The sequence below is a fragment of the Globicephala melas genome, chromosome 6 (assembly GCF_963455315.2).
Source record: "Globicephala melas chromosome 6, mGloMel1.2, whole genome shotgun sequence".
Taxonomy (NCBI): Eukaryota; Metazoa; Chordata; class Mammalia; order Artiodactyla; family Delphinidae; genus Globicephala; species Globicephala melas.
The window spans coordinates 42,482,232-42,495,227 of NC_083319.1; the positions used below are offsets into that span (position 1 = coordinate 42,482,232).

At 41.9% G+C, this 12,996-nt stretch overlaps 1 protein-coding gene across 1 annotated transcript in view; it reads left to right on the forward strand.

Moving 5' to 3' along the window:
- GNAQ (G protein subunit alpha q) overlaps positions 1–12,996 on the forward strand; it is a 290,054-nt gene that overhangs the window by 85,620 nt on the left and 191,438 nt on the right. The gene's annotated exons all lie outside the window — the stretch shown is intronic.

Here is a 12,996-nt window from a genome sequence, read left to right on the forward strand (position 1 = left end):
TTTCTGCATACAGATCTTTTGTCTCCTTAGGTTGGTTTGTTCTTAGATATTTTATTCTTTTTGTTGGAATGGTAAATGGGAGTGTTTTCTTAATTTCACTTTCAGATTTTTCATCATTAGTATATGGGAATGCAAGAGATTTCTGTGCATTAATTTTGTATCCTTCTACTTTACCAAATTCATTGATTAGCTCTAGTAGTTTTCTGGTAGTATCTTTAGGATTCTCTGTGTATATATCCTATCATCTGCAAACAAACAGTGACAGCTTTACTTCTTCTTTTCCGATTTGGATTCCTTTTATTTTCTTTTCTTCTCTGATTGCTGTGGCTAAAACTTCCAAAACTATGTTGAATAAGAGTGGTGAGAGTGGGCAGCCTTGTCTTGTTCCTGATCTTAGTGGAAATGGTTTCAGTTTTTCACCATTGAGGACGATGTTGGGTGTGGGTTTGTCATATATGGCCTTTATTATGTTGAGGAAAATTCCCTCTATGCCTTCTTTCTGCAGGGTTTTTATCATAAATGGGTGCTGAATTTTGTTGAAAGCTTTCTCTGCATCTGTTGAGATGATCATATGGTTTTTCTCCTTCAGTTTGTTAATATGGTGTATCACCTTGATTGATTTGCATATATTGAAGAATCCTTGCATTCCTGGAATAAACCCCACTTGATCATGGTGTGTGATCCTTTTAATGTGCTGTTGGGATTCTGTTTGCTAGTATTTTGTTGAGGATTTTTGCATCTATGTTCATCAGTGATATTGGCCTGTCGTTTTCTTTCTTTGTGACATCCTTGTCTGGTTTTGGTCTCAGGGTGATGGTGGCCTCATAGAATGAGTTTGGGAGTGTTCCTCCCTCTGCTATATTTTGGAAGAGTAAAAAAGCTGAATCTTAAAAATTATTTTTGTTTTATGCTTCTGGGGGAACAGAGAACCCTAATTATTAGCTAAAGCATCTCTCCATGGTGCGTTTTTTGAGTCCTCCCGAATTAGCCATTTGGAAATGATTAGTTTTACGAGTCTTTGGCTGGGTGGTATTCATGCTAATAATGACACCCACAGCAGGTACTATGGTTTTTGATCAACATTTCCCCCCAAAAGAGAACTTTAAAAGTGTGAACAATGCATAGGTTTGGCTCGCTTTTGTGTGTGTTTTTAAATCCTGTTCTTTCTCTTCCTTTAAGAGAAGGGAAACATTTCTGTAAGTTTAGTTTAGTATATCTCAGATGCCACCTGAACTTTTAAAGGTCTCTGCTAGCTTGATAACTGCTCTCTACATGAGTGAGCAGATTCACTAACTCTTGTTTTCCATGGTGCAGTCTCTTCAGGATCCTTTCCTAGTTTTTTGCTTACTAGGCTGACTTGGACCATATAGAAGCCCTTCTTAGTATTCCTGGTGTCATTAAGTGAAATACTGGAGTGATATTAACTCAAAAAAGCATGCAGTTTGAATGCCCATGTATCTTGTGAGACAGCCCAGATCATTGCTTCTTTTAATTGGAGCAGTGCTTGCTCACTCCCTCCAGCACCTTAATTCTCCTACCTCAAAAGATAATTATTTTTAGAGGCTCAAAGTGAAGAAGCACATGAGTGAAAGAAAAAAAAAATCTTGACATATTAACCTTGAAAGAAGGCCACTACAGTTTTAAGTCAAGTCATTGGAATTAATATTTGAATACATAGTAAAAATAATAGGTCAGGTTTATTTCCCTGCCTCATGAGAAGTAAAATGAACGATTTTTAATGCTCTCTACTACATACAGAGAAGGAAAATAAACATAAAATCCAAACGCTGGAGGTAGCCCTTGAGGTCTGCCAGGCCAGTTCCCCTCATCTTCAGCATTTGGAGGACAGATGACCACGTGAGGATCGCTCCTGCTGGTGGGGCCAGCCTCGGCCGGTGCTCTTTCCACACACCTGCCTGTATAGCATCTTCTGTGGAATATGAAATGAAGTGGAAAATGGCATTTCAGGTCTGTCCTGGGCCTTTTCCTCCACTTCAGATTTAATTTGTTGCTTTCCTTGAGGGAGGGCCACACGAGCCATTCTATTCTGAGCAAGTATTTACTGGTTTGATGAGGCCTTCGGAGTGCTTTCCAGAGTGTGATGTCTGGTCATTTTCCAACCAGTGCATTTTTAAAGTATGCAGTTTATGATTATGTGTAACCTAAAAATCTGGACCACTTACTATTCATGTTTTTTATTTTCTGAAAAAATCAGTGTTAAAAGTCTGTGGGTGGATATTTATTCTGAAGGGTTCCTACTTCTTAAAATGTTATGGTGATGATTTGGTATTTTTATGGTATCTTCATGCATCCCAAATAATATTCTCTAAAGAGCTGTACGTGTAGCAATATCAGCACCTTGTAAATATAAACAAATAGATAAATGTGTGTAACTTAGACCTTAAAAAGTTTCATATTCTTTTACATGAGGAGCTTTATCTCATAGGAGGTGAAATTATAGCCCCAGTGTTGCAGTCTTCTCTGACTCATCCATTAGCATAAAGACCTCAGTCATGGCTTTTGTTGAAGGCCCAGAGAATATAGGACACAAGCTGAATCTTGTATTTCATGTGTGTCCTCCACGTAAGTGCAGCAGACGTTGTAAGTGTACAAAACTGGTTCTCTTTGGAGTGAATAAGCATTTCAAACTGAACATGCCTCTCTGCCCAAATCTTTTCCTTTTCAGGCTTCTCTAACTAAGAATCTAGGGCGTCCATCCATCTAGTTACTCAGGCCAAAAATCTAGGAGTTATCTCTGTTTTATCTCTTCCCCTCACCACCCATTTTTCATCCAACTCCAGACTGGATCCTGAATTTGTTCCACTTTTCTCCATCATGTCTGCTGCCATCCTGGTCCAAACTACCATTATCTTTTGCTTGGATTACTGAAATATCCTACTTGCTTGTTCTTACAATCCATTCTTTACTTAGCTTAAATCAAACCATATCACTTCCCTGGTTAAAATTCTCCAAAGCCGTCTAGTGCACTTAGAATAAAATCCAAGCTTGTTTCCTAAGATACAGCACCCTGTGTGACGTAGCCTCTGCCTTTGTAGCTGAGCTCCCATGTTCTCTCCTTCCTCTTTCCCAGTAACTGCTACACCTCGGCCACATTGCCCTCTTGTACCTGCAACATAGCAGCCAAGCTTGTTCCCACTTTGACCTCTGAGTCAGCTGATTTACTGCTTGGAATGGTGTTTCCATTTTTTGCTGTTCGAATCTGGGTGTGTGTGTGTGGCTAGATCTTGAATATTCAGATATCAGCATTAAAGGTACCTTCTTAGAAAGGCTGTCTCTGACCTCCCAAATTAGTCACTCCTAAGTCACTCTGTATTTCGTTTTTCTTTAATTCTTCAATGCATAGCACCTGTCTCCATTGGATTTTTTTTTAAATTTATTTAATTTTGGTTGCATTGGGTTCCAAATTGCTGCGCGCGGGCTCTCCCTAGTCTCAGTGAGCGGGAGCCACTCTTTGTTGCAGTGTGCGGGCGTCCCACCACGGCGGCCCCCACGCACTGCGGAGCACGGGCTCTAGGCGCACCAGCTTCAGTAGGTGTGGCACACGGGCTCAGTAGTTGTGGCTCGCGGGCTCTAGAGTGCAGGCTCAGTAGTTGTGGCACACAGGCCTAGTTGCTCCGCGGCACGTGGGGTCCTCCCGGACCAGGGCTCGAACCCGTGTCCCCTGCATTGGCAGGCGGATTCTTAACCAGTGCGCCACCAGGGAAGCCCCGGATTTTTTTTTATTCATCTATCTTCTATATGTCATCTACCACTCACACTATGTGTTCCCCTTGTGAAAACAAGGACGGTGTGTCTATGTTCTGATACCTGCAAGAATGCATGCATTCACCCAACAGAATGCAGCATGTACCCAATAAAATGGTGACTAAAGAATTCAAGCTAAAAATATCCAAACACTATGGCTTTAAATATTGAGATACTGGAGATGATTATTTCAGTTAATTTGGGGAGTGGAGAATTAAAATCAGGGCCTAGACTAGAATAAGGTGAGTAAGATACTGGCCTTGGATACAGAATTTAAAGCAGCTTCTCAGATGCCCGTGTGGACAGTGCAGCTCTGTGCTTTATTATAAATAAAGTAGCCTTATTTAAAATTGTGGTATTTTGTTCATCATGGATGTGGGAGGCATTAATGTTCACTTTGAAAAATACTGAATTAAACTATTCTCTTGATTAGTTTTTGCCTTTCCCCCAGCCCTGTATCAGACTATTCTGTCATTTTTCTTCTTGATTTTACACTGAAAATTATAGGCAGTATTTATTGAGTACTTACTATGTATCAGACACTGTGCTTTACTTGGATTAACTCACTGAAAACTCGGAGCAGAGCAGTAGGATAGTGGTATTTACAGATAGGGAAACAGGCTTTGGGAGGCCAGGTACCTTCCCCAAGGTCACAGAGCTGTAAAGAGCAACCAGGATAGGCAGCATATGCAGAATATAGCAGAAGGGTAGAAACGGATTTCTGAAGTGGGAGAGATTAGGATCTAGCTACGTGGAGATAGGGTCAGATCCCACAGGTTAAGGGTCCAGTCCTACAAAACTGTTCTTCACTTCAGATGCCAATCTCAAGTCCAGGTTGTTACCTGTGCTTCTGACCAAAGGGTTATAAATTAGATGTTTCCATGACATCTGGGTTGGATTAATTTGCTTGAGCAGCTCACAGAACTCAGGAAAACATTTTATTTACTAGAGACTGTGGGTTCCTTATAAAAGAATATAACTCAGGAACAGCCAGATGGAAGAAATGCATAGGGCAAGGTAAGTGGGAAGGGGCACAGAGCTTCGATGTCCTCTCCAGAGTGTGTCACTCTCCCCAAATTTCCACATGTTCACCAACCCGGAAGCTGTCTGAACCCTGTCCTTTTGGGTTTTTATGGAGGCTTCATTATATAGGTATGAGCCATTAAACCATTGGCCACTGGTGACTGAACTCAATCTCCAATTCCTCCTCCCTTCCTCAGAGGTCAGGGGTGAGAGTGAAAGTTCCACTTCTCTATTCCTGGTTGGTTGCCCTGGTAACCAGTCCCCATCCTTAGGCACTTTCCCAAAGTCACCTCATTAACATAACAAAAACTCCTCTGATGCTCCCTTTGCTTATGAGATTCCAAGGGTTTTAGGAGCTCTGTGCCAAAAACTGGGATGAAGACCAAATAATATTCTTTTTTTAAAATATCTTTATTGGAGTATAATTGCTTGACAAAATTGTGTTAGTTTCTGCTGTACAACAGAGTGAACCAGCTATATGCATACATATATCCCCATATCCCCTCCCTCTTGCTTCTCCCTCCCACCCTCCCTATCCCACCCCTCTAGGTGGTCACAGAGCACTGAGCTGATCTCCCTGTGCTATGCAGCAGCTTCCCACTAGCCATCCATTTTACGTTTGGTAGTGTATATATGTCCATGCCACTCTCTCACTTCGTCCCAGCTTCCCCTTCCCACTCTGTGTCCTCAAGTCCATTCTCTATGTCTGTGTCTTTATTTCTGCCCTGCCACTAGGTTCATCAGTACCGTTTTTTTAGATTTCATATATGTGCATTAGCATACGGTATTTACTTTTCTCTTTCTGACTTACTTCACTCTGTATGACAGACTCTAGGTCTGTCCACCTCTTTACAGATAACTCAGTTTTGTTCCTTTCTATGGCTGAGTAATATTCCATTGTGTATATGTGCCACATCTTCTTTATCCATTCATCTGTCGATGGACATTTAGGTTGCTTCCATGTCTTGGCTGTTGTAAATAGTGCTGCAGTGAACATTTCAGTACATGTGTCTTTCTGAATTATGGTTTTCTCAGGGTATGTGCCCAGTAATGGGATTGCTGGGTCATATGGTAGTTCTGTTTTTAGTTTTTTAAGGAACCTCCATACTGTTCTCCATAGTGGCTGTATCAGTTTACATTCCCACCAACACTGCGAGAGGGTTCCCTTTTCTCTACACCCTCTCCAGCATTTATTGTTTGTAGATTTTTTGATGATGGCCATTCTGACCTGTGTGAGGTGATACCTCATTGTGGTTTTGATTTACATTTCTCTAATGATCAGTGATGTTGAGCATCTTTTTATGTGTTTGTTGGCAATCTGTGTATGTCTTCTTTGGAGAAATATCTATTTGAGTCTTCCGCCCATTTTTGGATTAGGTTTGTTTTTTTGTTATTGAGCTGCATGAGCTGCTTGTATATTTTGGAGATTAATCCTTTGTCAGTTGCTTCGTTTGCAAATATGTTCTTCTATTCGGAGGGTTATCTTTTCATCTTGTTTATGGTTTCCTTTGCTGTGCAAAAGCTTTAAAGAATATTATTTCTTATTACAAAACACTATATCATAGTAATGTTGCTTTAAAAAAAAAAGTGGGGAAAGAAGTATCTGATGGATGTGTCAACTGGTACTACTATAGGATGGCCAGAGCCTTTACAACTCATTCACCTAGTTGCGTTTCTGTGATGTTTTCCTTATCACAACATTATTTATAAAAGTGAAAAATTAGAAGTACTCAAAACGTGTTGTGACAGGGGAATTGTTAAATTATCACACACTCTTATGATAACATTTGCTTAGAAAAGGAATCTGGAAAGCAATATACCAAAATGTTCAGATTTTAGCAATTTTGAAAACTCCTCTTCTGTTTTTCTGAATTTTCTATAATAAATATTTATAACTTTTTAAGTTGGAAAAATGTTTTATAAAAAGAAAGTTTACAAGGACATGAGATCAAGAGCCCTGGACAGACAGGAGGCCTTGGTAGATTACAGTCCATCTTCTTCCTAATTAGTTTTCAACCAGCAGAATCCTTGAACAGGTCACTTTCCTTCCCTCCTTTGTAAAATAAGTGAGTTCAGGGCTTCTTAAACTTTTTCTCTGAAACACATCCCGAGGCAGAAGAGAGTGAACAGGCACTCCTGGAGGAGGAGAGGTCTGGGGGTGCAGGGGAGGTTGGACAGGTTGGCTCTGAGTAACCTTTTTGAAGAAGTTTGGCCTGAAAATTCATGTAAACTTCCTGTTCTTCTCCAAACTATACTGATGTCAGTTTGAAATGTTTTAACTTGAGATATAATTCACATAACATAAAATCCATCATTTTAAAGTGTACGTTTTAATGGCTTTTGGTATATTCGGAAGGTGGTGCAGTCAACTGATGCTAGTTTTTCATACATGGATGTTTACAGTGAACACATGATGGTAAAATGGACATTCTAAGAAAATGCTCTTGTGTGTTTGAGTAACCTTGGAAGCACCTTACCCAGGAGCGTTTTACTACTTCGAGAAGCCCAGGACTAGATAATCTCCCTCTCCCAAACATTTTCAGTAGATTGCATTTTCAATGCATTTTGCCTGTCTTTCCTTTTAAAAACAACTTAACTGGATGAGAGTTATTATTCATAGTCCTGGTTACTACTAACCTACTCATCTATTCAGTTTCCACTCACAGTTGGTGATATTAAATTCAGTTAATTTCCGTGCTGCATTTTAAAAACTGTCTAGAACCTTCTTCAGCCTTGCTGGGGGTAAAGAGTCAAGTATTCCCAACCCTTGCCCTTAAAGCACAGTCTTTAAAGGAGTGGAGGGACTTCCCTCATGGTGCAGTGGTTAAGAATCCGCCTGCCAATGCAGGGGACACGGGTTTGAGCCCTGGTCCTGGAAGATCCCACATGCCGCGGAGCAACCAAGCCTGTGTGCCACAACTACTGAGCCTGCTCTCTAGAGCCGGCGAGCCACAACTACTGAGCCCACGTGCCACAACTACTGAAGCCCACGCGCCTAGGGCCTGTGCTCCGCATCAAGAGAAGCCACCGCAATAGAAGCCCACGCACCGCAAGGAAGAGTAGCCCCTGCTCACCACAACTAGAGAAAGCCAGCGTGCAGCAGCAAAGACCCAACGCAGCCCAAAATAAATTTAAAAAAAAAAGAAAATTTAAAGAAGAGGAAGTAATGGTGACTTTGGTATTAGAGCTGTTCAGTTTCACAAGCAGGCTTCCAATTTAAGTGGAGGAAAATGGGCGGGAGGCAGAATACGTGTGTTTTTAAGTATATAACCCAGAATGTGGACAACACATGGATTGCATTTTGACACAGTGTTACTAAATCACTTTTATCTCAGTGCTATTAAGTCTTTGCAGGTGTGGGTTGGTTGATGATGTGCTTGTGGGTAGAAAATTCCTCCTTGAAATTTCTGGTTCTGTTTTATCAAAGTTTATGTGGAAGTAGCCCAGGTTCAGCTTTGGTGGTGCTGAGATTCCGTATTTTAGACTCTTGGCCTAAACCAATGGACCTTAAGTACACATACTTGGATTACAATTGAGCTCCTTGAGACTAGGGTTTGTTCTTAGCTGCTCTTTATCTGGGTGCTGGCCAATCAAGAGGGCAGGGGCATTTCGCCTGAGCTTTCACATTAATTAAAGGCTTCAGATGTAGACTTCTGATGGTTTGACAATATCTCCAAATACAGTCATGAAAGGCACTAGAAGGAGAAAACGAATATATTCATTGTACAGCTTTAAATACCACAGTTTTTAGAACTCTATTTGGGCATTTCTTCTTTTTCCTGGGTGGGAGCCTAGAAAAAGTGGCAGTGGTGTGGGTCTCCCTGAGCCTGTAAGAGGCCCCGAGAAGGTCTATTTTCTGACTTTCTCTCAGGATAAAGGGAATGAACCCTTGAAGTTCCTGATAGTGAAGTGTTCAGTGATTGTTTTCTAGGGGCCGTGTGTGGAAATGGGTCACACCACGTTCTTCAGGCAGTGACAGTCGTAACTGACTTTTTTAGTGCGCTGAGCAGTTCTTGTGTGTATGTGGATTGTGCTTCACAGCCCTTTTGATAAAAGTGTAGCCCAGGAAGCCAGCTTCAGTGGGAAAGAAGGAACCACTGAGTCCATGATTGCTTTCAACAGTAAATGACAATTCATTACCATTAAGAAGGTAATGTAGGGCTTCCCTCGTGGCGCAGTGGTTGAGAGTCCGCCTGCCGATGCAGGGGACACGGCTTTGTGTCCCGGTCCGGGAAGATCCCACATGCCACGGAGCGGCTGGGCCCGTGAGCCATGGCCTCTGAGCCTGCGCGTCCGGAGCCTGTGCTCCGCAATGGGAGAGGCCACAACAGTGCGAGGCCCGCGTACCGCAAAAAAAAAAAAAAAAAAAAAAAGGTAATGTATTATTAGATTTAAAACTGTCAGGTAGGGTGTGGGATAAGAAAGACTGTCCTATAAACAACAAGGTCCTACTGTATAGCACAGGGAACTATATTCAATGTCCGGTGATAAGCCATAATGGAAAAGAATATGAAAAAGAATGTGTGTGTGTGTGTGTGTGTATGTATATATATATATATCACTTTGCTGTACAGTAGAAATTAACACGTTGTAAATCAACTAAACTTCAGTAAAATAAATTTTAAAAAAACAACAACATGCTGAGCAAGAAGCCAAAAAAAAAGAAAAAGTGTCCTGCTTTTAGAGATTAATTGGAGGGAACTAATTACAGGCTGCATCTTGAGAATGGGCCGAGTGATCAGTGTAAATGTATATAGATGGTTAGTATGAGTAGGATACATAGAATAAACATGGATTTGTGGTAGAAGCTGTACGTGGAAATCCTCTTGTATTGAAAAGATCTTGGCAAAGCCTAAAGCATCAGATTGTGTGTGTGTGAGAGAAAGCGTGTATGTTGAATGTGCCACATATTCTAACAGCTTACAAAGTGCCCTCCACAGTAGGATATTATATAAATTCGTATTTGTTGTTTGGCCTGATGGAAGGACATGTGGAGTGAACTGGGATTGCTCTCTGTGGCTTGTCCTGATCCAGTGGGTAGGGAAGAAAGTATCCCTCAAAATCAGTTATGCATGCTAGATGAAGTGGCCTTTTTAAATAGCATGATTTTTTAAAAAAAAATAAATTTATTTATTTTTGGCTGCATTGGGTCTTCGTTGCTGCACGCAGGCTTTCTCTAGTTGCGGCGAGCGGGGGCTGCTCTTCGTTGCGGTGCGCGGGCTTCTCACTGTGGTGGCTTCTCTTGCTGTGGAGTACAGGCTCTAGGTGCACAGACTTCAGTAGTTGTGGCACACAGGCTCAGTAGTTGTGGCTTACGGGCTCTAGATCGCAGGCTCAGTAGTTGTGGCGCATGGGCTTAGTTGCTCCACGGCATGTGGGATCTTCTTGGACCAGGGATCGAACCTGTGTCCCCTGCATTAGCAGGTGGATTCTCAACCACTGCGCCACCAGGGAAGTCCCAAATAGCATGATTCTTAAATAGTCTCATTTGTGGGTGTTTTGATGGGCTGGGGTGAGAAAAGGCATAGTACTTAAACAAAGGTACAAATAACTTTTCTAGAGAAAATTTTCAGCCACATTTATAGAGACCAATGAAGGAGAAAAGCAGGACTTTTCTGGACTCACATCCTTGTGTGTGTGATGCTTGTTATTAAATAATATGATTGGAGATATATTCAAATTAGCAAAGACGGAGCCTCCCACCCCCTAGATTTAATGTAAGGGCTCCTTCCTAGATTTGATTTTATCAATGGCTTTGATAAGATAGTAGATTTGTATTTCTTTAGATAAGTTAAGAGTTACTTATGCTCTCTGCTGTGAAAAGAGATTAGCCAGCACTGGATTCACAAAGCCACCTACTAGTAGAAGTCTGCTTTCTTTCATTCAGAGATAAAGAATTGTGAAGTCTCTCATTATGCTTTCCATGTGGCCTTAGGAAGCATCATTTTTATAATTTGGAACAGCTGGGGGTTTGTTTTATTGTTACAGATTTTTTTTTTTCAATTCTAATCCTGAGTAGATTTTTTAAATGTCCATTTCTGGGACTTCCCTGGTGGCTCAGTGGTTAAGAATCCGCCTGCCCACACAGGGTACACGAGTTCGAGCCCTGGCCCAGGAAGATCCCACATGCTGCAGAGCAACTAAGCCCATGCGCCACAAATACTGAGCCTGTGCTCTAGAGCCCGTGAGCCACAACTGCTGAGCCTGTGTGTCACAACTACTGAAGCCCGCGTACCTAGAGCCCGTGCTCCACAACAAGAGAAGCCACTGCAATGAGAAGCCCGCGCACCGCAACGAAGACCCAACACAGCCAAAGTATAGGGGGAAAAAACCCATTAACATGCATAAATTAAATGAAATAAAATGTCCATTTCAAACCCTGAGAATATTGTATAAGTTTATGAAAAGAGGAGAAGAACATGAAATTTGGCTTACACATTTGTGAAGAATTGTTAATTTATCTCCATGACAGAACTCTTTTCATGGAACAAAGAAGCTGAGTTCTTTGCTTGGTTGATGTTTTAGTCCATACTACAGAATAATACTTTGACTACTTTTATCATTGTACCTATAACATTTGCGTTACACAGATTTTCTCTTAAGTGAAGCTTGCCTTCACTTTGAATTTGCTGCATTTATACAATAGAATCAAAGTGTGAGTATTAAATTTGTGAGTAAAATTTACCTGGGAGGGATGGCCAGTCTTGGAAGATGGTACCAAGAATCAAAATGGGTCCCTATTAATTGAAGTAGTATTCAGAAATTCAGAATTAGGTTTAGATGGATGAAAGTTGAGTGTAGTCAAAGCCAGGTGGAGACATTTTTAGAGTGCGGGCAGTGAAAGTTAATTATCCTGGATTTGGGCAGCCATGACTGTGGAAGTATTGCCAAACCAAAATTGGGCAGCTGAAGGCTGGGCTCGAACTCTAGTGTTGCCAGTTACCAGCCGTGTCATCTTAGCTCAGATGCCTCACCTTTCCAAGGCCTTTTCTTTTCCACGAAATGAGGGGAAAAAAATCTGTCTCATAGAGTTTTGAAAGGATAAAATGACAGTGTATTTAAAAGTGGCAAAGTATAAAGGGTTGAACACAAATTTCTTTTGGTTCCTTTATAAGAGAGAGGATATTCAGGTTGTGGAGATGACTGACTGTTTTCCTCTGTCAGGATTGGAGATCAGTCTTAAAGTGTGTGTTGCGGGGAGACAGGTAGGCTCACGTGTACATACTCTGGGGGACAAGTATTAGATTTATTAGTACTTTGGGGGCGGGTCAGGAGCGAGCCCTGGATTCTGGTTTTGGGCTCTGTCATCATGATTGGCTTCCAGAAGAGTGTTATAAGAGTGAATTAGTGACTAGAAAAAAAGCAGCAAGATTCATAGAGAAAGGGCAGAAGAAGAAGAGAGGGTACTTCCATTCCCTTGCCTTCCTGTTCCTTCATTTATTAAGCTGCCCATGCTTTCCTTTGGCTATCTCTACCTGTCAGGGTCTCAGCAGGAAACAGATGGCCTACTCCAGCTAGGTGACTGAGAAGAGTCTTGTTCAGGGACTGTTTAAAAGGTGCTGACCAGGTGTAGGTAACCAGTGAGGGCTAGTGAGTGCAGTAACCAGGGGCCAGCGAGGTGAGGGAGCAGGTACAGTCACCCAGAGGGGGCCACCCAGCAGGAGCTGTGGCCTTTTGAAGGGGACACAGCATATCTGTGGTTCCCTTGCAGGGAGCAAACTGGGGAAATAGATACACCTTCCTCATTCTCTTGCTCTCTGGTCTCCTCCTGGTGTCTCCTATGGACTAAACCCAGGAAGACCGAGCACAAGAGAGCTGTTGATGTGAAATCCTTCCCAGTCAACCTCCCGGGGCACCAAGCAAGACAGTAAAATGGAGAGAGAGGATCCCTGGGTGTATCTGAGGCAACAGGAACATGTCTTACTTTGGAGTTGATTTTTGGATTCTTTTTTGTTTCCTCTTAATCTCTCCCCATTTCATTCTTCTTGGGTCCCGTATTCCACCTATAATCGGAGTCTTCATTAGGGTGATGTCTAGGGGCTTAATTAGTGTAGATCCCAAGAGGGGCTAAGCGTTGACTGCTTTTGCCCAACACGACTTAAGTGACACACAAGCCAGTGTGGTTTAAGATTTCTTCTTTTACTTTCTTGATTTTATTTTGAGAGGGCAAGTATATAAAAGCCTCTCAGCTAGGAGGAGGCCTCTTGC